Source organism: Pan troglodytes, chromosome 5 (assembly GCF_028858775.2).
Source record: "Pan troglodytes isolate AG18354 chromosome 5, NHGRI_mPanTro3-v2.0_pri, whole genome shotgun sequence".
NCBI lineage: Eukaryota > Metazoa > Chordata > Mammalia > Primates > Hominidae > Pan > Pan troglodytes.
Window position 1 is genome coordinate 120,712,868 of NC_072403.2, and position 27,745 is coordinate 120,740,612.

At 43.7% G+C, this 27,745-nt stretch overlaps 1 pseudogene; it reads left to right on the plus strand.

The window, feature by feature from the left end:
* The first annotated feature begins 21,334 nt into the window (after positions 1-21,334).
* On the plus strand, positions 21,335-22,079 carry LOC107975237 (large ribosomal subunit protein eL43-like; annotated as a pseudogene).
* The last annotated feature ends 5,666 nt before the right edge of the window (positions 22,080-27,745 follow it).

Genomic DNA, 27,745 nt, shown 5'->3' on the forward strand with positions numbered 1-27,745 from the left:
CAGGCTGGAGTGTGATGGCGCAATCTCAGCTCACTGCAACCTCCACCTCCCAGGTTCAAGCAATTCTCCTGCCTCAGCTTCCCAAGTAGCTGGGATTACAGATGCCTGCCACCACGCCCGGCTAATTTTTGTACTTTTAGTACTGATGGGGTTTCACCATGTTGGCCAGGATGGTCTAGAACTCCTCACCTCAGGTGATCCACCTGCCTTGGCCTCCCAAAGTGCTGGGATTACAGGCATGAGCCACCATGCCCGGCCGCATTTATAATCTTTTTTAACAACCTGCACATGGCAGCATTTTGTACACTCAGTTCTTGCTTTTGTCTCCTACTACTGCATAATGGAGACGGTTCCATATCAGCACAGTCAGTGCTGCTTCATTCTTTTGATGGGCAACACAGTTCCCCCTGGCAAGGCTATAGCCTAATATCCCTACCAGTTCTTTTCGATAACTTTTAAGCTATTTAAAATCCTTTGTTATTACGAACAATGCTTATGTATAAGCATATCTATAGAATAAACTCCTGTGAGTAGAACTACTAGGTCAAATGGTATATAGACTTTATAAAATAGTTTAAATACACAAAAAAGTATAAAAAATAATGTAACTAACAACGTACCCAGCGTTATTACATCTCAACAAGGAAAATCACATTTCATTTAGGAAGCACTGAAGTGCGAGGTCACTGAAGTCATGAGTTATTGCTAATTTATTTGGAATAAGGGAGTTATCTAATTTTGCTTTGAAATCTGGAAGCCTGCACTCAAATGCTGCTAGGATTGTAAATGTATTCCATCTAGTGGGCTCAGCTGTGTCCAAAGTGGATTGGTTTTTCTAACCAATCACCTGCGTGTTCCTAAATTTAGTTCTTTGGTGTGTTTTACCCATATCATATCTCATTGATATGCAGGCCTGGCCTGGCAAAAGGCCCGAATTAGCTCAAAGGTGACTGCTAAGATCTAGCTCAAAGGTGACTGCTAAGATCATGTAGCCTATCCCAAGTATCCTGTCATACAAGTGACTTTACAGGGATTTGTTTTACTCCTTATTAGATGGAATGAGCTTTCAGTTTCATTCTTATCATTTAAGTGGATTGTGGTTTAATGTATTTGTAAAGGCATACCGTGTATCTATGCACATGTGTTGTTTCCATTATGCTTTATCTCAGGCCTCATACCTTCTGCAAGGATTTTCATAATGTTTTTCTGAGTGGGAAGCCAGTAGTTCTCTCTGTGCCTCAACCCCTGCTCCCACTGCATTCATTCTCTTTGGGGGTTGCACATAGGGTTAAGGATTTCTGGTTTTCCTTTGAACAATGATTGCTGTATTAAACACAGCTTGGTAACTTTCAGCCTATTATTTGTGTAAATGGCTCTCTAGTGCTTTTAGATTTACTTAATTGAAATTCTAGAATGATATGATTCCAGTGGGTTACATTAGTCTCACCCTTAACTTCTTCAGTCAGTTTTGTCTTCTAGCCTTTTTCTTCGCAAGAATTCTTATTGAAGATGACAACAGCTTAGCAGACTTCTCAACTCATAATTCATTACTTAAATAAAAGTTAAAATAATTAAAAGCGTTTGTTGTGGAGCATAGTGGAGTTAAACTCAGCTTGATATTCATGCAACATTGCACTGCCGCAAGAATGTAGCTAACATATCCTTAAAATGAAAAGGGAAAGGTTGCAGTTCCCAGAGATTTTCTACCCATCTTTTGAGCTGAAATCATTTCATAAGTTAACCACTGAGTTTGAATGTATCATCTAGTTATAGTTTAATAGGAGGGAACAAAGGATGCACATTATCTTTTCCCTTTATACCCAGGACATAGTAAGATTCACACAACACAACTCATTGCCCAGGCATGCAAGTATTCCCATGCATGAACAGACCTCTTGTGCCTCTACGTTTTTCCCTCCCTTAGTGACAGAAAATTCACTGGATTCCAGCAAGCGCTGAGCTCTGGCAGCCATTGGCCCCAGAGCTCTACCTCCTGCCTTTCACTAGGTAGAGGCTAGCTAGGGAGGTGGCCAATCCGGTGGTTTGTATCCAGGAGAACATGGCACAGTTAGCTATTTAAATCCAACCAGGATGATGTAAGCGAGCAGGCTGAAAGAGTTAGGCGAAAGGTGAAAGGAAAGGAGAAATCTTGTCAGGCTGCATTATTTACAGTGAGCTGGGCTGAGACTAACATGCCGGCCACCTGTACACTGAGCCAAACTCCTGGCACCTCCATGCTGCCTCCTCGCAGCCCTCGAGAAAGGAGGAATCACTGCAGAAAATTATCTGATGCTAAATTATGTGGGGAGAGGGAATGGTTTAATTTTTAATATGATTTTTTTAACTGGAAGAGCAGGTCTCTCTACTTAGATAAAAACACACAGACCTGCTCTGGTTTGCAAATTACTGGAGTGTCACAGCAAAGCTGGGCTCTCTGTCTCTCTTGCTGATAAGAGAATAGTGTTTACTCTTGCCTCTGTGGTCCCAATAATCCTGAGTGAAACTTTGTAAAATGAGTTCTTGTTTTGCAGGACGAGCAAATGTTCAGGCTCAGGAAATGATGCTAAAGACACTTTGAAAAATGTAAGATGGGCTTGACACAGCATTGGCACAGGATACGTGACAGGAAGCAGCGTGGGGAGCGGTGATAACAGTCCCTGCGGCAGGCAGAGAGCTGGTTTCACACTCCAGCCTGGGTTCCCGCAGCAGGAGCGGGCTCAGTGCACTGAGGCGAGAGCCTTGTTGCACTGCAGAATGAGGGAGGAAATCTGGCTGTGCTCCTAGGGGCCTGGGTTGGGGGAGGCCTGAAGAAGCAGGAGAGGGCCCTGAGAGCACCTTCTTACCAGTAAGGGCTTGACATTCACCTGCACACACACCGCACTTTTAAAAATCGTGTTGGCTTTGGTTGGTTTTGGCCCTGCTCACACTACTTTTCCAAAGCACCTCCTGTTGACGAAGCTGGCTTTGGGACAAGAGAGGATGCATTTGTCCTTAGGGTCTCTCAGGGACAGGCCATGCAACACCACATACACAGGTGCTCAGTAAGAATTAGATGGAGCGGACAATGCTGATTACTGTTAATGACGGGGTAAGTTAATAAAGACAAGATGCCTGTTTCCGGGCAAATCCGCCCCAGTGCGATGGAACCTGCAGCTGATCTGCTTAGGAGGGTGGCTTTTCTTCCAGATGGCCGTGGCCTTTGTGTCAGGGAAGGGCTTTTTTTTCAATGCATGGTGCTCTCTGGTTGTGATGCAGATTAGAAATTCATTTTCATTTGCCACTCTTAAAAAAAATAAACATTCTGGGCGCATGAAAGGGAGCTTTTGAACCCCAAGAGTGTGCTGTGTGTTTGAGTGCATGCGGCGGGACCCTCTCCTAGATCATTAGCAAGTGCGTCTGGCTCTGCGGCTTTATTCGGGCTTCAGCCCTGGCGTCATTCCAACAGCTCTGTTCTTAAAGATGAACTCCGATGCACCCAGTAACTTGCTGTAGAGACCAGAGGGGAAAACTTGATGATATGGATTTACAACAATTATTTTACTAGGTTTGTGTTTCTCCTGCACTATATTCTTCTTTCAAAGAGTCAGAAGGGAGAGATTGATGCCTATTTGCCATTGTTTCTTTAAAGTTGTCATTGCTGGTGTAATTTTGATGAATACTGGAAAGCAGAACTATTCAAACTGTGTGAGTTCTGAAGGGGTCACCAAATTTAAATGATACAAAAGGACCAGCACAGGCAATGAAGTGACAGGGATAGCACGGAGGATAATTCCACAGTATTGCAAAACCAACAGATAGCATCTCATCTCTGTTGAGCACAGCCAGGCATAGGAAGATAGCAATCTTTATCTAGGTATAGAGATGATTCTTGCTTCCAGGTGCTTAAAATCAAGTGAGAGAAACAGACATGTATACAAAGAACTCTAAGACAAGGCACACATGTGACCAAAGTGAAGTGTAAACCCAACACTGCACGCATGCTGAAAAAGTATGACTTGTTCTGGTGGGTGAGGCCCCTCAGTTGAACTTGGATGAATGAGGAGGACCTCAACAGGCAGAATGGGGGACACCGTATCTGAAACTCTATATCCTTGAAAAAAGAATATGCAAAGTCTATATGAACAAATATAGCAAGATGTCTGAGATAGATTACATGATAAAGGAGTTTACCCAGCAATATGTGTAGAACTCCTACTTTTAGGGTTAAAATATACACAGTATATGAAGAGTAGTTAAGCTTTTAAGCTCTAAAGACAGGCTGGTTAAAATCCCAGCTCAGGACTTTCAGTGGATTGTGTTACTGCTGAAAAATATTTACTGTCTCTCCCTGGGGGAAGGTTATTCGTTCCTGTTCATTAATAGCAGGCTGGTCCTAGAACCTCCTTTGGCTAATGAAATGAGAGCAGAAGTGATATATGCCCCTTCTAAGTAGACGGTTTAGGAGCCACTGTTTGCTTCTGCTGTTTTATGATGAACAGCTAAGTCCCAGACAGAGGGTGCTCCTTCAGCTTCAGCCTGGGTCCTGGAACAAAGACAGCATGGAGCAGAGCCACAGCTGACTCCTGGTCGACATGATTCATTAGCATAAGCAAGAAATAAACCTTTGTTATTGTCAGCCACTGAGATTTTGAAGATTCTTGTTGGCTGGTCACGGTGGCTCATGCCTGTAAACCCAGCCCTTTGGGAGTCTGAGGCGGGCCGATCACGAGGTCAGGAATTTGAGACCAGCCTGGCCAACATGGTGAAACCCTGTCTCCCCTTAAAAAATACAAAAATTAGCTGGGTGTGGTGGCATACGCCTGTAATCCCAGCTACTCGGGAGGCTGAGGCAGGAGAATCGCTTGAACTGGGGGGGCAGAGGTTGCAGTGAGCCGAGATCATGCCACTGCACTGTCTCAAAAAAAAGAAAAAAGAAAAAAAGAAAATGCTTGTTACCAGAACATAACTCAGCCTAACTTGACTGGCAGTCACTTTACCACCTATGGGATCTTATTTGACCTCATTAAACCTCAGTTTCCTTGTCCATAAAATAGGGATAACAAAATACCTACCTCGGAGGATCACTGTGATGTTAAAATGAGTTAATGTTAAAGTGAACAGCATAGAGGTTTGTAATCCATACTAAGAATTCAGTAAGTATTAGCTACCTTTAAATACGCATAGAAAAATGTCTGGAGGGATATATGCTGTCTTAGTCCATTTGTGTTGCTATAAAGGAACACCTGAGGCTGGGTAATTTACAAAGAAAAGAGATTTATTTGGCTCATGTTTCTGCAGGCTGCACAAGAAGCATAGCACCAGCAACTGCTCCTGCTGAGGCCATAGGAAGCTTCCACTCATGGCAGAAGGGAAAGGGGAACAGGCATCACATGCTAGGAGAAGAAAGATAGGGGAGGGGTGCCATGCTCTTTTAAATAACCAGCTTCCATGTGGACTAATTGAGCAAGAACTCACTCCTAACCAGAGAGAGGGCACCACGCCATTCATAAGGGATCTGCCTCTAGGACCCAAACACCTGCTAGGCCCCACTTCCAACACTGGGGATCACATTTCAACATTGAGATCTGGAGGGGACAGATACCCAAACTGTATCGTATACCAACCTGTTAACAGCAGTGCCCTCTTGAATGTGAGATTACAGGTGACTTTCATTTTCTATTTTAGTTCTGCAATCAAATTGTTTATAAGAGGCATATATTATTTTAATCATCATAAAAAGTAGGTAGTTTTGCTTTGGAAAAATGAACAAAAGCACCCTGTACATTTCTCTATCACAATGCCTACTGCACCAAACTCAGCTCCTTGAAAGAGGGAGCTGTGTGCATTGCCCTGTGCTGCTAGTGGCTGGGTGGCAGAGATTATATACTCAGTAGATGTTTACACAAGTGTAATTGATCAGCTTCTCATCTGGATTACTGGGTGAATGGCAGGTAATGACCTGCTCTGAGAAGAGAAACACAGAAAGAGTACTACATGAGGTACGAACTCAGAATGTCCACATTCTGAGTTTCTCATAGAAACAATAATCAGGCAGCTAGAAATAGGAATTTGAATATCAGAGATATAAAGGTGGGGTTTATCAAATAGAGGCGATTACAGGTTGAGCATCCCAAATCCGAAATCTAAAATGCTCCAAGATCTGAAATTTTCTGAGCACTGACATGATGCACAAAGAAAATGCTCATTGGACCTTTTTGGGGTTCGGGTTTTCAGATTTGGGATGCTCAATCAGCAAGTATAATGCAAATATTCCAAAATCCAAAACACTTCCAGTTGCAAGCATTTGGGATAAGGGATACTCAGCCTGTAGTCGAATCTGTGGATGTAGAGTGGGAGCATGAGCTCTCTGCTTTGCTCTAGCCCCATCACCCTAATTGTCCTCTCAAGACCTAGTCCAAGGAATTTTTAACAACAATATTCAGCCTATCATTTTTATTGAGCACCTACCACATGCCAGGCACTGATGCTACAGAGGTGAACTATAAAATCAAATGTCTCTGCCCTCAACCAGTTTCTGTTTTACAGTGGGGGCAGAAAATAACCAACAACTAAATGAGTAAGATATAGAGTGTATTCTGTAGTGATAGAGAGAATGATAAAACAGGGAAGAGGGAAAGGGAATGCTGGGTGGGGAGTGTTGCCATTTTCAACAGGGTAAGTCAAGGTAGGCCTTGCTGAAGACATGACATTGGAGCATAAAGCTTTAAAAAAGCACAAGATATCTGTGAATCCTGAGAGAATGATCCAGATAGAGCAGAAAGGACAGAGGCCTTGAGGTGGAAATATGCCCGTGCTCAGAGGAATAGCAAGGAGGTCGGTGTGGCTGGAGCAGAATGAGTAAAGGGGTCAGTGGTAAAAGAGTTCAGAGAAATAGTGAGGGGTGGGAGTGGGGATGGAGCCGTGGATAGATCATGGAAGACCTTATCTGCAGGCTACTGAAGGCACTTTGACTTTTATTCTAAGCAATATGGAGGGGAAGCTAATGAAGTTTCATTAGAGGAATAATCTGACTTATGTTCTAAACTGACCAGGCTGGTGAATATATTGAGAACACACTGATGGAGGGGAAGGGTAGAAGCTGGGAGAACAGAAAGGAAGTTATTGCAGTCATAGGTAATGGGTAGCTTGGGCTAAAGTGGAGGTGATGAGAAGAGGTTGGATCCTGGATACATGTTGCAAGCGCAGCCAGTGTAATCTGCTCATGGATTTAATGTGGCACATGAAAGGAAGAGAGGAATCAAGGATAAGCGCACGGTTTTTGGCAGTAGCAATTGGGAAGATGGGGTTGCTGAAATGGGAAGACTTCAAGAGGTGCAGTATTGACGGGAAGTTAGGAGTTCAGTTTTAGACACGCTCATTTTGAGATGCCCTTCGACATCCAAGTGGAGAAGTAGGTGGATGGACATGTGAGCCTTCAGCCCAGGGGAGGGATCTGTGCTGGCTCAGGACATTTGAGGTTCTTGGTGTATAGGCAGTATTTACGCTGTGAGAAGGGTGAGATCCCTTAGGGAGTAAGCGCAGGGAGAAAAGGATTCTGGGGACTAAGCTCTGGGTCCCCCCACATTTAGAGCAGGAGAGAAGAAGCAACCAGCCAAGAAGACTGAGTGAGTAGTCAGTGAGGGCAGAGGAGAATCAGAGGTGAGTAGTGTCCCAGAGATATGTGAAGAAAGTGTTTGAGGGAGGTGGGCATGCTACTGCCAGGCCAGCTGAGATGGGGACTCAGCATTGTCCATTGGGTTAAGCCAGATGGAGGTCCCTGGTGACCCAGCAAGAGCAAGGGCATGGGTGGAGCATGGGTGGAGGGGAGTGAGTGGAGAAGCCTGGCAGAAGAAGATTTGAAAGAGAATTCGAAGAGAGGAATCAGAGAGCAGAAAGTTTAAACAACTCTTTGGAGGAATTTTGCTGCAAAGGAGAGTAGGGAAATGGAGTGGTAGCGAGAGGGAAAGATAGATATGAGCCCAAGAAAGTATTTTCTGTCTTCTTTTTTTTTTTTTTTTTTTTTCTTAAGATGGGAGAAATCACAGTGGTCGGTATACTCATGGAAAGACTCCATTAGACAGGGACAAATTGCTGATGCAGAAGAAATAAAGAGGACGTTTTGTGCTATGGACTTGGATAGGTGAAAGGAGGCAGGATCTATTGCACAGATGGAGAGACTGGACTTAGGCGAGGTTCCAGCTCACAGTTCAGAGAAACAGAAGGCGGAGGCAGGGTGGCTGGACACAGGTACAGGTAAGTTGGCAGATGCAGTGGTGGCAGTGTGGGGGTGGCAAGGGTGCATGTTCTCTATTGATTGCTCCTTTTTTCTCTGGGAAATGGCAAGCAAAGTCAGCAGCTTAACGACAAGATAAGTAAAGGGGTGTTGGAGATTTGAGAATGGAGGCAAAGGTATAATCTGGTGACCTAGGAGGGAGACAGTCCTGGGTGGTCTAGGGAGTATCAGGCCAGCCCTTAAGGACCCCCAAGTTCAGTGGCCCCAAAGTGAAGTGAAATGGTCATCAGGGGTATGCATTAATTTCCACTGTGGATATGCAGTTACAGCATGGGTAGACAGGTGGATTTAACTAACTCAGAAGCTGAGGAAATAACCTGAAAGAGAGAGAAAGGAATGGGATCAAGAGCAGATGCGGATGGGCTAGGGAGTTGGAAAGGAACTGGGGAAGCATCTATTAGTTTGAGAAAGGAGGAAAATAGGACTGTGTTAGTTATCTACTGCTATGTAACAAAATCTTTACAAACTTGGCAACTTGAAACACACATTAATTGTCTGATAGTTTCTGTGAGTCAGGAACCTGGGAACAACTTAGCTCAGTTCTGTTTCAGAGTCTCTCAGAAGGCTGCAATCAAGGTGTCAGCCAGGGTTGGGGTCTCATCTGAGGCTTGACTAGGGAAGGATTCCCTTCCAAGCTTACGTGGTTGTTGGCAGGTTGCAATTTCTTGTGGACTCTCAAAGGGCCTTAATTCCCTGCTGCTGTTAGCTGAGGGCTGCTCTCAGTTCTTGCCATGTGGGCCTCTCCATATGGTGTTACTTCAACAAAGCTAGCAAGAGGGAAAGTCGATGGAGACAGTCTGCTAGCCAGATGGAAGCTACAGTCTTATGTAATGTCATCACAGGAGCGACATCACCTTGCCCTATTCTGTTGCTGGAGACAGTCACAGGTGCCCTCATACTCCAAGAGGAGGAGATCCACAAGGGTGCAAACACCAGGAGGCAGGGATCATCGGGAGCCATCTTGGAGTCTGCCTGCCACAGGGAGAAATGCACAACATGGCAGATTTTGCATAGGGAGAAGGGAAACTGAGGGAGCTGAAACACAGCAGACAGCCTGTCTCCTAATGAAAAGGGGGACGGACTTACCCCTTGAGAAAGAAAGGGCCATGATGGGGGATGTATGGCGGGTGTAGGGAAAAAAAAAGTTTGCAATGAGGAGAGGGAGCTCAGGGGGTAAGTAGGAGATTTCTAAGCAACAAGGAGGGCCAACAAAATTCTTATAGAAAGCATGGATTTGCTGCAGAGCCAGCGGACAGTTAAGTGATTTGCTCCAACAATAGATGGCACTCTGTTTTCAGCCAGAGAACAAATGGATGGAGGGATTGGCCCAAGGCTGGGTGTGTTAAAAGGTCAGGGTCAGGTCAGGTGTGGTGGCTCACGCCTGTCATCCCAGCACTTTGGGAGGCTGAGGCAAGAAGATTGCTGAAGGCCAGGAGTTCAAAGCTGTAGTGAGCTAGGATCACACCACTGCACAGCACTGGACCACAGAGGGAAACCCTCTCTGTGAAACAATGAAAAAAAAAGAAGATTAAACAGAAGGTCAAGGTCAAGAGACTCTACGGTGCTGGTTTAAAAAAAAAAAACAACAAAAAACAAGTGACTCAGAGTCATTTTTCTACTTCCCACTTCCTCATTTCTACTTCACCAGTGATTCTAAACTAAGTGTGAGCCCCAGGCTGGCCTGGCTCTGTGAAGGTAGCAATCCGTCATGATGCAGACAGGCTCTGGCAGGAATTCCAGACGACCCCACTGGGGACCTTGCAGAACAGAAGCTGTTTCCGTGGAGCGAGGATCCCCGCTGGAGACCTCAGTGTCTCTCCCTGTCTCCAGGCACTTCCTGGCATTTCCACTGGCTCTCACCAATCCTCTCCCTAGGACCAGATCTTCCTTATCTGCACCTCCATTACCCTCCTCCTCTGCCTCAGACACAGTGTTTGTCAAGCTCATCCTGGTATTTAGCTCCTTTCCAGAAAGAGCTTCGAGTGAGTTATTGATGCAGTCAATACACTGACCTCGAGTTCACAGCTGGTCCAGGAGGTTAAAATGCTGAAGTAAGTAGAACACACTGTGATGAGTTTGTTAAGAAATTTGATTCTCAGTTTCCAGGATAAACTGTTTTCTTTACCATGTCACCACTTCAGTCTTGTTATTGTGCTGTTGAATAGGGCAGGACCAACAAATGACAAGAATCCAATGGCCTTTGAAGGTCATCCTGTGCAGCCTCCTGCCTTCGAGCAAGGATGGTACCTGAAATAATAATCCCTGTGGGAAGAGTTCAGAAGGAAGACATAAGGCCTTAGCTGCACGGAATTATGATGACTGAGAAGTATTTTGTTTAAAGCTTAGAGTCAATGCAAATGTTTTCTTGTTTTAGAAAATTCTTAGAGAAAGGATAATTATTTCCCACACGAACTGAGCTATGTCGTGTCTCACTCATCTCAGACCCAGCCCATTGTGAGTCCATGATACTTGTTGGATAAACATTTGTTGAACTGAAATGAGTGGATCCAAGGGTGAGACATTAGCAAATATGAGTCATCCCTGAATGATATGAAGTGAAAATTAGAAGAAATTCAGGTGCTTCTAATAGGACACCGAATATGAACACTTGGAGACTCACTCCTGTGCGGACTCCTTTAGTCTTCCTGCATAATACACTTTTTAAAAACACAAGGTCCAGAACTATTTTTAAAAGAAAGCTTTGGGTCGAAATGTTTTCAATGCACAGATATCTAGAGGAGAAAATAGCAATCACCCACATTCCCACCATGCGGAATTAAGTACTATTAACATTTTGGAATATTTGCTTCCAACCTTTTTAGTCAGTACTCTATTTTTAAAACCTTTACTAGTGCAATTATGTGCTGAAAAATATGAGTGTGTCTGTGCATGTGCATATGTGTGTATACTGTGAACTCACACGTCTCTGCTCACACATCTGTGACCTCTTTCTTGCTCTTCCCCAGGGTTTCTGCACTGGTAGGTGCTATATTGCACACTGCTATGGCAATAGTGGAATAATGAAGCCATGATTTTACATATCAGTGTACAGATGCATAATCCGAATTATACATTTTTAAAGTATAAAAGCTATAAGGAATGCACGCACACAGTAAAAAAAAAAAAAAAAAATTCTAACCCGACTCCCTGGCCTTCAGTCTTTCAATTTTTCTCTCCAGGGGCAACCAGCATTGCCAGTTCCTTGCAAATGTTTCCAGAAATATCATTTGCATATACAAACATGTATTCTCTATTTTCCTACACAGATGGTAGCATACGATGTATACTGTTTTGTACCTTAGCATAGGGTTTTAGAAATTTTGCAAATGCTTCTTAACAGTAAGCTTTCTGAATGTGCAAATTAGCAATCAAGGCCTTCCTTTTTTCCTTAGTCTCAGACAATGAACTCGGTGGTCAAAAAAATGTCCTCCACTTGCCGGACAGGTGCCTTCAAATCACAAATTCCCACATCATGGTTAGATGGTGTATTCTTGCCCACTCCTGTTGAACTTACTTATTTAAACATCCACAAGAAAATCCTGTATATTTTTGGTAGCTAAAGCAAAATCCTGCAGAACACAACAAAACCAAACAGAGGGAAATTTGGGGCTCAGCTTAAAATACAGCTGGGCAAGCCTACACTTAGTTGCTGGAATAACAACCAGCTGGGAGGACTAAATTTAGCTTGGAGCCTTAAACACGGTCAGCCCTAATGCCCACAACCCCCACACAGAGAACTTGGGCCCCGTCTCCCAAGTTGGGAGACAAGAAGAAACAACAATGTTGGCCTAAAAGGCTGACTTTGCAAAAACCACCTAGTCAATCTGCTGTGATTTAATAGGCTGTGAAAGGTTTGATTTACAGCCAGTCAATAGGCAAGCAGCATGATTTGTTGTTAGGGGTATAGAGAGCACAAGGACTAGGATGATGCCAGACAGTGAAAGCGGTTAATTAAAATTGTAATATTATTTTAAAACAATTTTTAAAAAAGAATAGAACAAATTGGAACTAGAAGTGGGTCCCACTCTCAGGGCTGGCTTGCAGGGAAATGAAAGGCAAGTAGGACCGGTCTCCCACATGGAGCCTTCATGGGACCCCCCTTACCCATGCACCACCCCCTTCTCCAGGGGAGGGCTGCAAAGGACAGAGACCCCCCAAACACAGGCTCATGTCTTGATATTACGACTTGGTTAGCCTCAGTTTCCTGGTTTGGTCAAGTAAGGTGGTTGGACTAGATGCGCTCTGAGCCCCAACCCTCCAGGTCTGCAGTTTTCATTTTCTTGTGTCTCCTACAACTGCCTGGAGCCCCTTGGTTCTTAGAGGCTCCTCCTACAACCTGGGGGTGCTTTACACCCCACCCGTAGCCCTCTCCAAACCCAAGTGGTGGTCTTGGTGCCTCAGGGTAAGACCACACGTTGACAATAATGTTAATAACTTGGTAAGGGAGGAACACGAGGGAGCTGGGAGTGTCTGGCATCTCCCCTGAGCCTGAAGATGGCACCGTGGAAAGCCTGACAACCCACACAGCATCACAGGCATCATCTGGGCTCCGTCAGAGAGAGCTGGGACGTAGTTTACTGAAAATAAACAGGACGAGGATGCCCCATTTAGCCCAGGTGGTACCCGGGGAATAGCGGGACTTCTGACTGACCATGCTCTCGTGTGTGAAGAAAATGTCTACTGGGGTTCTCATGAGTCCCCCACCCACTGGGTAGCAACAGAAATAAACTAGACTGAGTCCAAGCAGTTCCAGACTTGGATGCCATGATTTAAATACTGTGCCTGTAGGGTGACTTTGGTTTCCACGGTTGAATTGTTGTCTTCCAGATTCTTGTCCTGCCCCTGCTCCTTTCTTAGAAGGTATTTGTGTGGGGTGTGATGAGCAGGCTTTCAGGATGTCATGGCAGGCCTGTGTGTGAGAACACTCTTGGTGACCCCCATGCTGTGTGTGGGCTGGTTTGGTGTGCTACTAGTCTCAGCTGTCTGCAAACTCTTGCTGTGGTCTTTCTCAGCCCACTGGCCCTCCCTGTGGATACGGCCTCCCCTTGCTTCACTCTGTCATCACAGACATTTCTGAGTCCCTGTCACACTGTCCTTCTGGGTCCTGGCCCAGGCTGCCACCCACAGTGTGGGCTGTAGGGTTATTTTGCTCCCAGCCACATTAGGGCCCTGGCAAATCTCCAGGCTTATGGGAGAAAGTGTTCAAGAGTACACACTAGACCCCTCTCTGCCCTCCTAGCAATGCAAGGCTGCCTATCTTGACCTTCACAGCAGTCCCCACCAAGATCCCAGATGGGAAACGGGGCACAGCCCTGCCACTCTCGATGTTTCCTTCAACCTGATCTAAATGTCTCCTCCTTCAGGCCTAGACCAGAGAGTGGTGAGCAGGCCCCAGAGCTGACTGACAGAGCACCTTTCACTGCCCAGCGCTATTTAGGGCCCGAGGGATGGGACTGAAAACAAAAATTTCCATTCCTGTCTACCTGCAATTTCCCTCCCTTCCTTCCTGTCTTCCTGCCTTCCTGCCTTCCTTCCTTCCTTTTCTGACATAGGGTCTCTCTCTGTTGCCCAGGCTGGAGTGCAGTGGCATGATCATGGCTCACTGCAGCCTCAACCTCCCGGGCTCAAGTGATCCTCCCACCTCAGCCTCCTGAATAGTTGGTACTATGGGCATGCACCACCACACCTGGCTGATTTTAAACATTTTTGTAGAGACAAGGTCTCACTATGTTGCCCAGGCTGGTCTCAAACTCCTGAGCTCAAGCGATCCTCCTACCCTGGCCTCCCAAAGTGCTGGGGTTACAGTCTTGAACTGTGCTTGGCCATGCAATTTCTGTGCTCGGCCATGCAATTTCCATCTTGTAAAAATTTCCATGATCGAATACTTCACCACACAGAGCCCTTAATATGTTACACAAGAACTAATTTTTTAGAAAACCTTTTTTTTTTTTAAATTGAAGGCCCAACTTTCAAGGTTGCTGTTTTGCTTCAAATCTTATTTTAGATACCAGAAGCTGAATATTAACTTTTTTTCTGTTTGCATTATTTCTGAAATAATCTTAATCCTCTGCTCCAGTAAGACCAGGGAGAAGGTCATGAGCTCATAAAAAGCAAACAAAAAGTAATGCCTGGTAATAATTTTCAAAATAATATTCTGCATTAAATTTTTGTGTACTTATTTAATCAATGTCTCCCTCATTGAAAAGCATATTACCTGAGGTGGGGATGGAGGGACAACACTTTAATAAATTGGTCTCATAAATTGGGGCCCTAAGGAACATAGGACAGCAAAGTGTTGACAAGGGAAAATTCCAGGGCAGAGGCGTGACGGGGAGAGGGCGCAGGTCTAGCAGCTGACAAGACACTTAGATTTATCCATCCAGGAGTCCAAAACTCGCATAGGGTCTGAGTCTATCAATATGAGGGTTTAAGTAGAACACTAGTTAATTTGCCATGTATAGTCTCCTGAAACAGTGCTTCCCAACTCCTAGCTGCATCAGAATCACCTGGAAGGCTTGCTGAAACCGACCAGGCCTGACTCCCTCAGTCTCTGATTCAGTAAGTCTCGGGTGAGACCTGAGGATCCGCATCTGTTACAAACTCCCAGGTGCCCATGATGATTGATGTTGGCCTTTCTACCACTGTTTGAGTGGCACTGTCTCCAAGAAAATGGCAAGGGGACCAAGATAGAGACTACAAATGACCGCTAGGATCAGCGGCAAACTGTATGACTTGCTTTAAGATTTTGTTCTGACAATTCTAGGCAGTCGTTCGATTCAAACACATTGTAAAGAAAAATAAGACCAGATCTAGGAGGTGATTTCCACACCTCTAGAAAGAAGGAAAATCATCATGCTAGAGCGTCTGAGTAAAGCTCCAGGTCAAGGATTTTCTTTTTATTTTATTTTAATTAATTAATTAATTAAGTTAGAGACAGGGTCTCACTCTGTTGCCCAGGCTGAGGTGCAGTGGCACGATCTCAGCTCACTGCAACCTCCACTTCCTAGGTTCAAGTGATCCTCCTTCCTCAGCCTCCCAAGTCACTGGGACCACAGGTGTGAGCCACCACACCCAGCTAGAGAGGATTTTCTTCTTACAGCCTTTATTAATCTGAGCTGCCCTTGGATGGGAGGAAAGGCAGGGCAGAAAGCCCCTTTCTTCATCCTGACTAATCTCCAGTGAACTAAGGGGCACTTTTGGAAATACTTGCAGAGTGCCCGTGCTGTGGATAGGTCTGTGGCTGTGTGGCTGCCTCCCAGGCCCTGGGTGAGCGGGGGAGCCCCTGGAGGCCGTGCACACTGTGCTCAGGAGTGCAGGCTCCACACCCAGGCCACCCTTCAACCCCAGCTTTGGACTTGCCAATGCTGTGGCTTCAAGTGTGGGCCTTAACTGCTGCCCAATGAGAGAATAATATGCCCCTCATGGGGACAAATGCAGCGAGAGTCAATGGGACGTTTTCTATAAAGCAGTAGCTCCTGTTTTGAGGCAGGGAAGCTAGTGCATAGAGGAAAATGTTATTTCTGGCTAGCAAAGCAGGGTCTGTGGGATTGCATCCTAGCAATCCTCATCTTGACCTAGACCCTGCCCCTATGCAGCTCCCTGCACTGAGGTGTGCCAAGGTTTTGCTTTTTCTGAGTCTATTAATGTTTCCATGGTTGAAATACCACTCTCTGATTAGCTCAATAAGTCATTTTAAAAACAGCAATTTTTTTTTTATTATACTTTAAGTTTTAGGGTACATGTGCACAACGTGCAGGTTTGTTACATATGTATACATGTACCATGTTGGTGTGCTGCACCCATTAACTCGTCATTTAGCATTAGGAATATCTCCTAATACTATCCCTCCCCCCTCCCCCCACCCCACAACAGTCCCTGGTGTGTGATGTTCCCCTTCCTGTGTCCAAATGTTCTCATTGTTCAATTCCCACCTATGAGTGAGAACATGCGGTGTTTGGTTTTTTGTCCTTGCGATAGTTTGCTGAGAATGATGGTTTCCAGCTTCATCCATGTCCCTCATGAACTCATCCTTTTTAATGGCTGCATAGTATTCCATGGTGTATATGTGCCACATTTTCTTAATCCAGTCTATCCTTGATGGACATTTGGGTTGGTTCCAAGTCTTTGCTATTGTGAATAGTGCCACAATAAACATACGTGTACATGTGTCTTTATAGCAGTATGATTTATAATCCTTTGGGTATATACCCAGTAATGGGATGGCTGGGTCAAATGGTATTTCTAGTTCTAGATCCTTGAGGAATCGCCACACTGTCTTCCACAATGGTTGAACTAGTTTACAGTCCTGCCAACAGTGTAAAAGTGTTCCTATTTCTCCACATCCTCTCCAGCACCTGTTGTTTCCTGACTTTTTAATGATCGCCATTCTGACTGGTGTGAGATGGTATCTCGTTGTGGTTTTGATTTGCATTTCTCTGATGGCCAGTGATGATGAGCATTTGTTCATGTGTCTGTTGGCTGCATAAAATGTCTTCTTTTGAGAAGTGTCTGTTCATATCCTTCGCCCACTTTTTGATGGGGTTGTTTGTTTTTTTCTTGTAAATTTGTTTGAGTTCATTGTAGATTCTGGATATAAGCCCTTTGTCAGATGAGTAGGTTGCAAAAATTTTCTCCCATTCTGTAGGTTGCCTATTCACTCTGATGGTGGTTTCTTTTGAAAAACAGCAAATTTTTTTATGATACCTAAAATGTTTTGTATTATACTTTAAATTCTGGGGTATACATGCAGAACATGCAATTTTGTTACATAGGTATACACGTGCCATGGTGGCTTGTTGCACCCATCAACCCGTCACCTACATTAGGTATTTATCCTAATGATATCCCTCCCCTCGCCCCCCATTCCCAGACAGGCCCTGGTATGTGATGTTCCCCACCCTGTGTCCGTGTGTTCTTATTGTTCAACTCCCACTTAAGAGTGAGAACATGTGGTGTTTGGTTTTTCTTGTGTTAGCTTGCTGAGAATGATGGTTTCCATGTCCCTGCAAAGAACATGAACTTATCCCTTTTCATGGCTGCGTAGTATTCCATGGTGTATATGTGCCACATTTTCCTTATCCAGTCTATCATTGATGGACATTTGGGTTGGTTCCAAGTCTTTGCTATTGTAAATAGTGCCACAGTAAACATACGTGTGCATGTGTCTTTATAGCAGAATGATTTATAATCCTTTGGGTATATACCCAGTAATGGGATTGCTGGGTCAAATGGTATTTCTAGTTCTAGATCATTGAGGAATCACTACACTGTCTTCCACAATGGTTGAACTAATTTACACTCCCACCAACAGTGTAAAAGCATCCGATTTCTCCACATCCTCTCCAGCATCTGTTGTTTTCTGACTTTTTAATAATTGCTATTCTAATTGGCGTGAGATGTTATCTCATTGTGGTTTTGATTTGCATTTCTTTGATGACCAGTGATGATGAGCTATTTTTCATATGTTTGTTGGCTGCATAAATGTCTTCTTTTGAGAAGTGTCTGTTCATATCCTTCACTCACTTTTTGATGGGGTTTTTTTTCTTGTAAATTTATTTAAGCTATTTGTAGATTCTGGATATTAGCCCTTTGTCAGATGGATAGATTGCAAAAATTTTCTCCCATTCTGTAGGTTGCCTGTTCACTCTGATGATAGTTTCTTTTGCTGTGCAGAAGCTCTTTAGTTTAATTAGATCCCATTTGTCAATTTTGGCTTCTGTTGCCATTGCTTTTCGTGTTTTAGACATGAAGTCTTTGCCCATGCCTATGTCCTGAATGGTATTGCCTGGGTTTTATTCTATGATTTTTATGGTTTTAGGTCCTACATTTAAGTCTTTAATCCATCTTAAGTTAATTTTTGTATAAGATATAAGGAAGGGGTCCAGTTTCAGTTTTCTTCATATGGCTAGCCAGTTTGCTCAACACCATTTATTAAATAGGGAATCCTTTCCCCATTGCTTGTTTTTGTCAGGTTTGTCAAAGATCAGATGGTTGTAGACGTGTGATGTTATTTCTGAGGTCTCTGTTCTGTTCCATTGGTCTATATATCTGTTTTGATACCAGTACCATGCTGTTTTTCTTACTGCAGGCTTGTAGTATAGTTTGAAGTCAGGTAGCGTGACGCCTCCAGCTTTGTTCTTTTTGCTTAGGATTGTCTTCGCTATGTGGGCTCCTTTTTGGTTCCATATGAAGTTTAAAATAGTTTTCTCCAATTCTGTGAAGAAAGTCAGTGGTAGCTTGATGGGGATAGCATTGAGTCTATAAATTACTTTGGGCAGTGTGGCCATTTTCATGGTATTGATTCTTCCTATCTATGAGCATGGAATCCTTTTCCATTTATTTGTGTCCTCTCTTATTTCCTTGAGCAGTGGTTTGTAGTTCTCCTTGAAGAGGTCCTTCACATCCCTTGTAAGTTGTATCCCTAGATATTTTATTCTCTTTGTAGCAATTGTGAATGGGAGTTCACTCATGATTTGGCTCTCTGTCTAATATTGGTGCATAGAAATGCTTGTGATTCTTGTGCACCGATTTTGTATCCTGAGACTTTGCTGAAGTTTTTCATCAGCTTAAGGAGATTTTGGGCTGAGACGATGGGGTTTTCTAAATATACAATCTTTTCATCTGCAAACAGGGACAATTTGACTTCTTCTTTTCCTAACTGAATACCCTTTATTTCTTTCTCTTGCCTGATTGCCCTGGCCAGAACTTCCAACACTATGTTGAATAGGAGTGGTGAGAGAGGGCATCCTTATCTTGTGCTGGTTTTCAAAGGGAATGCTTCCAATTTTTGCCCATTCAGTATGATATTGGCTATAGATTTGTCATAAATAGCTCTTATTATTTTGAGATACGTTCCATCAATACCTAGTTTATGGTGAGTTTTTAGCATGAAGCACTGTTGAATTTTGTCACAGGCCTTTTCTGCATCTATTAAGATAATCATGTGTTTTTTGTCATTGGTTCTGTTTATGTGATGGATTACATTTATTAATTTGTGTATGTTGAACCAGCCTTGCATCCCAGGGATGAAGCTGACTTGATCATGGTGGATAAGCTTTTTGATGTGCTGCTGGATTAGGTTTGACAGTATTTTATTGAGGATTTTCCCATCAATGTTCATCAGGGATATTGGCCTGAAATTTTCTTTTTTTGTTGTGTCTCTGCCAGGTTTTGGCATCAGGATGATGCTGGCCTCATAAAATGAGTTAGGGAGGATTCCCTCTTTTTCTGTTGTTTGGAGTAGTTTCAGAAGGAGTGGTACCAGCTCCTTTTTGTACCTCTGTAGAATTTGGCTGTGAATCTATCTGGTCCTGGGCTTTTGTTGTTGTTGTTGTTGGTAGGCTATTAATTACTGCCTCAATTTCAGAACTTGTCATTGGTCTATTCAGGGATTCAACTTCTTCCTGGTTTAGTCTTGGGAGGGTGTATGTGTCCAGGAATTTATCCATTTCTTCTAGATTTTCTAGTTTATTTGCATAGGGGTGTTTATAGTTTTCTCTTATGGTAGTTTTATTTCTGTGGGATCAGTGGTGATATTCCCTTTATCATTTTTCATTGCATCTATTTGATTCTTCTCTCTTTTATTCTTTATTAGTCTGGCTAGTGGTCTATCTATTTTGTTGATCTTTTCAACAAACCAGCTTCTGGATTCATTGATTTTTTTGAAGGGTTTTTCATGTCTCTATCTCTTTCACTTCTGCTCTGATCTTAGTTATTTCTTGCCTTCTGCTAGCTTTTGAATTTGTTTGCTCTTGCTTGTCTAGTGCTTTTAATTGTGATGTTAGGGTGTCGATTTTAGATCTTTCCTGCTTTCTCTTGTGGGCATTTAGTGCTATAAATTTCCCTCTACACACTGCTTTAAATGTGTCCCAGAGATTCTGGTACGTTGTGTCTTTGTTCTCATTGGTTTCAAAGAACATCTTTATTTCTGCCTTCATTTCGTTATGTACCCAGTAGTCATTCAGGAGCAGATTGTTCAGTTTCCATGTAGTTGTGCAGTTCTGAGTGAGTTTCTTAATCCTGAGTTCTAATTTGATTGCACTGTAGTCTGAGAGACTGTTTGTTATGACTTCCATTCTTTTGCATTTGCTGAGGAGTGTTTTACTTCCAATTATGTGGTCAGTTTTAGAACAATTGTGATGAGGTGCTAAGAAGAATGTATATTGTGTTGATTTGGGGTGAGGAGTTCTGTAGATGTCTATTAGGTCTGCTTGGTGCAGAGCTGAGTTCAAGTCCTGGATATCCTTGTTAATTTTCTATCTCGTTGATCTGTCTAATATTGACAGTGGGGTGTTAAAGTCTCCCACTATTATTGTGTGGGAGTCTAAGTCTCTTTGTAAGTCTCTAAGGACTTGCTTTATGAATCTGGGTGCTCCTGTATTGGGTGCATATATATTTAGGATAGTTAGCTCTTCTTGTTGCATTGATCCCTTTACCATTATGTAATAGCCTTCTTTGTCTCTTTTGATCTTTGTTGGTTTAAAGTCTGTTTTATCAGAGAGTAGGATTGCAACTCCTGCTTTTTTTTTTTGCTTTCCATTTCCTTGGTAAATATTCCTCCATCCCTTTATTTTGAGCCTATGTGTGTCTTTGCACATGAGATGGGTCTCTTGAATACAGCACACCGATGGGTCTTGACTCTTTATCCAATTTGCCAGCCTTTTAACTGGGGCATTTAGCCCGTTTACATTTAAGGTTAATATTGTTATGTGTGAATTTGATCCATCATTATGAGGCTCACTTGTTATTTTGCCCATTAGTTGATGCAGAAAAACAGCAAATTTTACCTCAATTAACAAATCTTCTGGTGATGAGGTTCATTTATACAGTAATTAGTGGACATTAAAATAAAGGAAGTGGCTTCCTTGCTGGGCTCGGAGGTGGTGTATTAATCTGTCTTCATGTTACTGATAAAGACATACCCGAGACCGGGCAATTTACAAAAGAAGAGGTTTAATCAGACTCACAGTTCTACATGGCTGGGGAAGCCTCACAATCATGGCAGAAGGCAAGAAGGAGCAAGTAACATCTTACATGGATGGCAGCAGGCAAAGAGAGCTTGTGTGGAGAAACGCCTGTTTTCAAAACCATCAGATCTCATGAGACTCATTCACTATTGCAACAACAGCACAGTAAAGGCCTGCCCGCATAATTCAATCACCTCCCACTGGGTTCCTCCCACAACATGTGGGAATTGTGGGAGTTACAATTCAAGATGAGATTTGGGTGGGGACACAGCCAAACCATATCAGGTGGCTGGCAGAGACATGGCTAAATGCACCAAGAAGGTAGGAGTCATCAGTAAATATGGGACCCAATATGGTGCCTTTCTCAGGAAAATGAAGAAAATTGGAATCAGCCTGCAAGTAACATTTTGCTCCTTCTGTGGCAAAACCAAAATGAAGGGGTGATGTGGCACTGTGGCTCCAGCATGAAAATGGTAGCAGTGGTGCCTGGACTTATAACCCCAAAGTAAAGTCAGCTATCAGAAGACTGAAGGAATTGGAAGACTAGTAGAGGCTCCATTTCAAACATTACTGGCCTGTAATAAATAGGTTAACTTATGTGATTGTTTTTAAGGGATCATGTGACCCAGCACTGCCTTCCTTGGGCCGGGATGCCCCAGGGCACAGCTTCTTCTGCCTTGGGTCCACTGAAGGTGAACACAGCAACTCCCCAAAGCTGTGCCTCCCAGGTCCTTCTTCTGTCACAGACTCTCCACTTTCCAAACCCTCCTTCCTCTCTTGAAGGAGGAAGCCTCCAGTCCCCGCCAGCCATGTAGTCTTTGGCTCTATGAAAGGATAAGGTAACCAACTTATTTACACAAAGTGCTACCTAGCCAATCTTCTGGCTTCTATCTTTAACTGGAATGTGTCTTTTATCATCAATTGCTTAAAGGAGTTTCAGGCCTCAGTAGGAAAAGCTGGAGATGTTCCATTTTCAGGACAAGGGCTCTGGGTCAGTGAGTGCACCTGGAATTGTCCTAGGCCTATCTGCTGATGTTGGGGTTTTTAGGGAACCCTGGGGTAGGGAGCCAGAAGCCTAATGGTTCCCTGCTTCTTCCAACGGGGGTAACCAAGCAGGATTGGGCCTGGTACCAAAAGAGCCTGTGGGAGGAGGAACTCCTGCCTTTTTTTTGCCAGTCGTTCATATTCACTTCCCTACCTAAAGACAGATCCATCTGCTTCCTGTCTCCTTAAATGAGTCCTTGCCTTGCCTGTCCTTGACCCCAAGACTCTTAGCTACATGTATTATCATACCACAGTATTTTAAATCATGTTTAATCATTTCTTGGTACCAAACTTCCTGGCTGATATGGTCTGGATATTTGTCCCATCCAAGTCTCATGTTGAAATGTGATTCCCAGTGTGGGAGGTGGGGCCTAGTGAGGGGTGTTTGGGTCACGGGGGTGGATCCCTCATGAATGGCTTGGTGCCCTCCCAATGGTAACAAGTTTATGGGAGATCTAATTGTTAAAACAATCTCAGCACTTTGGGAGGCTGAGGTGGGCAGATCACCTGAGGTCAGGAGTTCAAGACCAGCCTGGTCAACATGGTGAAACCCCATCTCTACTAAAAATACAAAAATTAGCTGGGCGTCGTGGTGCATGCCTGTAATCTCAGCTACTTGAGAGGCTGAGGCAGGAGAATCATTTGAACCCTGGAGGCAGAGGTTTCAGTGAGCTGAGATCAGGCCATCACTGCACTCTATCCTGGGCGCCACAGCAACCCTGTCTCAAAAAAAAAAAAAAAAAAAAAAAGAGTCTGAGACCTCACCCTTCTCTCTCTTGCTTCTTTTCTCACCATGTGATGCATCTGCTCCCCCTTCACCCACTGCCATGAGTAAAAGCTCCCTGAGGTCTCACCAGAAGCTGAGCAGATGCAGGTGGCATACTTGTACCGCCTGCAGAACCATGAGCCAAATAAACCTCTTTTCTTTATAAATTACCCAGCCTCAGGTATTCCTTTATAGCAATGCAGAATGGACTAATACGCTGGCTTTATTTCCTATCTCTTACCTCCCCTCTAACCCTATGTTTTCTTTGCCCTTTCCCTTTCCCTTTTCATTTCATTTCTTTTCTTTCCTTTTCTTTTCTTTTCTTTCCTTTCCTTTTCTTTTCTTTCTTTTCCAGGTCTCACTGTGTCACCTAGGCTGGAGTGAGTGCAGTGGCACGATCTCAGCTCATTGCAGCCTCTGCCTCCTGGATTCAAGCAATTCTCCTGTCTCAGCCTCCCAAGTAGGTGGGATCACAGGTGCCTGCCACCACGCCCAGCTAATTTTTATATTTTTAGTAGAGACAGGGTTTCACCACGTTGGCCAGGCTGGGTTCAAACTCCCGACCTCAAGTGATCCGCCTGTCTCGGCCTCCCAAAGTGCCGGGATTACAGGTGTGAGGCACCACGCCCGGCACCCTCTGTTATTTTTACCTCTACTAATAAAATGTCTGCCAAGGAAATGTGTCATTGAAATCATCCTTTTTGACTTTGTAGGAAAGCCATCGCAGGCATTTTGAGACATAAAATGCAGCATCAGTAACATAACCAGAGCAAAAGTTCTGACTTAAGCATAAGAACTCGAAAGAGAATCAGAAACATATTGTTTCCTTAACTTTAAACTCTGAAGAAGTCAAGGAAGCAATTTAATTTAAGGGCTATTTCTGTCAGGGAATTTGGTAGTGTCAGAAAAGCTGCAAGTCTGAGGGAAAATTCAGTAAAATAAAAGGAAGCTTGTTGTGTAACAATACTATTAAATTGTCAGCACGCTTCTTGGAGGTGGACCCAGGCAGTCCAGATGAAAGCAGGGAGGTTAAAATGTCACATTGCTCTGCTAAAGGGAACTGCCCTCCCAAACGTGCTACTTGACTTCTGGTTACTTCTCTCCATAATTCAAGTTATTTATGGACCTTGTAGAATCAAAACAAGGCCACGATGGCCCAATAATAGACTGGCTCATTTTCAGTTTGCAGGAATGTAAGTTGGGACTTAGACTTTTCATTTGATTTCTTGTTTTTATTTTAATTCTTTCTTTTCTTTTTTTCCTTTGTGTTTTTTGTTTTGTTTTGTTTGTTTTGTTTTGTTTCATTTTCTGAAACAGGGTCTTGCTCTTTTGCCCAGGCTGGAGTGCGGTGGCGTGATTGTAGCTCACTGTAGCTGCCACTGCAGCCTCAACCTCTGGGTTCAAGCCATCCTCCCAGCTCAGCCTTTTGAATAGCTGGGACTATAGGCATGTGCCACCACACCCAGCTAATTTAAAAAATTTTTTGCAGAGATGAGGTCTCCCTGTGTTGCTTAGGCTGGTCTTGAACACCTAGGCTCAAGCCATCCTCCCACTTCGGCCTCCCAAAGTGTTGAGATTACAGGTATGAGCCACCATGTCTGGCTTTCATTTCATTTCTTTTTAAAAAAAGAGTGTAATCATTAGTTCAAATCCTAATCTGGAACCACGTGGTGTCTAAATAAAATTAAATAAAAATGCCATTGCTGTCAGATTAAACACACCACTCTCCAGCAGATAATCCTGCAGTGGCTTCCCCTTGAACTGCAAAATTGAGAACCAGTGCCTTTGTCCTGAATTCAAGGATCTCTATGTTGGGTCTCAACAGCTTCATTGTTCTGTCTCACTGTTCTCCTTTTGAAAATAACAACCTTGCCAAATGCTGCTTCTCCCAAGAAGACTGCACCAATCTCAGCTCCCAAACCAGACCCTCTCCTCTTCTGCATTCACAAGAGTTCGTCTGCCTTCCGGGCATCCCTCTCATTTTGTCTTGCAATATATGCATTTACTTATCTTTCAATCCACCTTCCAACCCTCACAGTCTAGGCCCTTGGAGCACGAGAACTGATGTTACTTTACTTTTTTTTTTTTTTTTTTGGAGACAGAGTCTTTCTCTGTCACCTAGGCTGGAATGCAGTGGCGCCATCTCGGCTCACTGCAACCTCTGCCTTCCAGGTTCAAGCAATTCTCCTGCCTCAGTCTCTCTCGTAACTGGGATTCCAGGCACCTGCCACCACACCCAGCTAATTTTTGTATTTTTAGTAGAGACGGAGTTTTGCCATGTTGGCCAGGCTGGTCTCGAACTCCTGGCCTCAAGTGATCTGCCTGCCTTGGCCTCCCAAAGCACTGGGATTACAGGCATGAGCCACCACACCTGGCGGGGTTTACTTATCTTTGTAATCCCCTGAGTGCTTGAGCAGATATAACACTCAGTAAATGTATGTTGATTGATGGCAGGTCACAAAAAATATTTTTATAAGGATATTATTAAGAGATTTGTGCTCAAACCATTCGTGGAAGTTGTCTGTGCAAATTGTTTAAGCTGTTAGGGATAGGAATTCTGTAGCCTAACCAAGTGAGCCTACTTTTTAATTTAACCATGTTTCAGGACAAAACTTTCATTATTTTGGCAAACCAAAGTTGATTTTTCTGCAATATTACTCCTTTTCTCTAATTTTAGCTTTAATAAAGTTAGAAGCTAGTTGAACAATTAAATTAGAATATAAAAGGCTAGTAGAACAATTTGGTCTGGATAGGAAAGAATCCAAAGAAAACAAAGGAGACTCGGTTTTGGGGCAGGCAGGACATCCCTGGGTCAACCTTGTTTTCCTACTTAAAAGCAAGCTCGTAGGCCGGGTGCAGTGGCTCACGCCTGTAATCCCAGCACTTTGGGAGGCCAAGGCGGGCGGATCACCTGAGGCCAGGAGTTGGAGACCAGCCTGGCCGACGTGGTGAAACCCTGTCTCTTCTAAAAATATAAAAATTAGCCGGGTGTGGTGGCAGGAGCCTGTAATCCCAGCTTGGGAGGCTGAGGTAGGAGAATTGCTTGAATCTGGGAGGTGGAGGTTGCAGTGAGCCAAGATCGTGCCATTGCACTCCAGTCTGGGCAACAGAGCAAGACTCCGTCTCTAAAATAAAAAATAAAGAATAAAAAAATTAAAGCAAGCTCATGGTTTACTCCACAACTCATTTGACAAAGCTACCAAACAGCTTCAGTTCTTCTTGTCAGATAAAGATGCATACTCAGGCTGTTAAAAGACCATTTGAGGAGGTCTTCCTTATTTATTTCCCCTACCTTACTCCCAAAAGGATTTGAGTTGGCTTTATACAAATGCACACAATATATCAAACTAAAACAGACAAAGAGGGCAAGGGGAAGATAAAAGTGGAATAGTAAGATAAAGACAACAGTGAAGTTAGTTCATGGAAATGAAGAAGTTCATGGAGCTTCTAAATTTGGCTCTGAGCCTCCTGGGCACCAAGTCAAAGAAGGGAACACATTGGCTACACATTTCACAGAGTGTTTAAAATCAAAACCTAGTTCCCTAGCACCTGTGTGCCAGAGACTGCACCCCACCTCTCAGCGGCGGTTCTCTTTATTTAGGGTCGGTTATCTGGTGCCTGCCGAGGTGGGCCACATGTGTTTGAAACCGTAGAGTAGCAGGGGAACCCTCAGTTAAGCCTGTGGTCCATCTGTCTTTAAGCACAATGCCTATTCTTGACATGAGTCAACCTAGCAAGGCTAGCTTCAAGAAAGAACTCATTCCCCAGGGCAGCATCACGTGCAAGATCTTCAGCAGTGGTCATGGTAGTGAGAGTTGCCACCAACAATGACCTTAGAAAAGTCAAAAGTGGAAAAACAGTCTTTAACCTCTTCTTGGCAATTGACATCTTCCTTGTTTCTGCCCCCCAAGAAACCATGATACTCTCTGGTACCGAAAGCCCAACCCTGCTTGCCCCAGAGTCCTCTGCCTAGTGGCCCTGGCTCCACATTGCTTTTCTTCTTCCCCACATCTTCCCAAAGAAGATGACACATTTCTCTCTCAGATAGCTATTGGGAGGAAACCCATGTAAGTAAAATCATTAATACAATCATGTGCATGACCGATATATAAGCCTCCCAGGAATGGATTTTATTTTTTGAGAATAGCTTTTTAACCCACTTAAAACTCTAATTAACTGACTAGAGGATTGATTGAGTAATAGATTGTGGGTGTGGGTAGTGCAGAGCCAGAGACTTTTTAACAATGGCATTTCCTCTGGTGTCTCTTGAATGCCTTTAACGACCACTTTGTCATCCATCAAAGGCCAAGGATCTAGCAATTTGACATTGAACTTCTAAAAATTTACAACCATTGCCCTGATGGTATGTGCAACAGACTGGAGTCACTTAAACCAGTTACCTCTCTAAACATCAACCTTAATTCATTAAGGGGAATAACAATAGAAGTTACTTGAGGAAATTTGAATATGAAAGTCATTGGCATATACTTTCTCTTCCCTTTTTTCTATCATTCATCCTCCTTCCTTTACACTCTTGTTAAATGTAACAACCGGTTTCATGCTTGAAATCGAACCTCCTTGGCCAGGCGCGGTGGCTCACGCCTATAATCCCAGCCCTTTGGGAGGCCAAGGCAGGTGGATCACAAGGTCAGGAGATCGAGACCATCCTGGCTAACACGGTGAAACCTCGTCTCTACT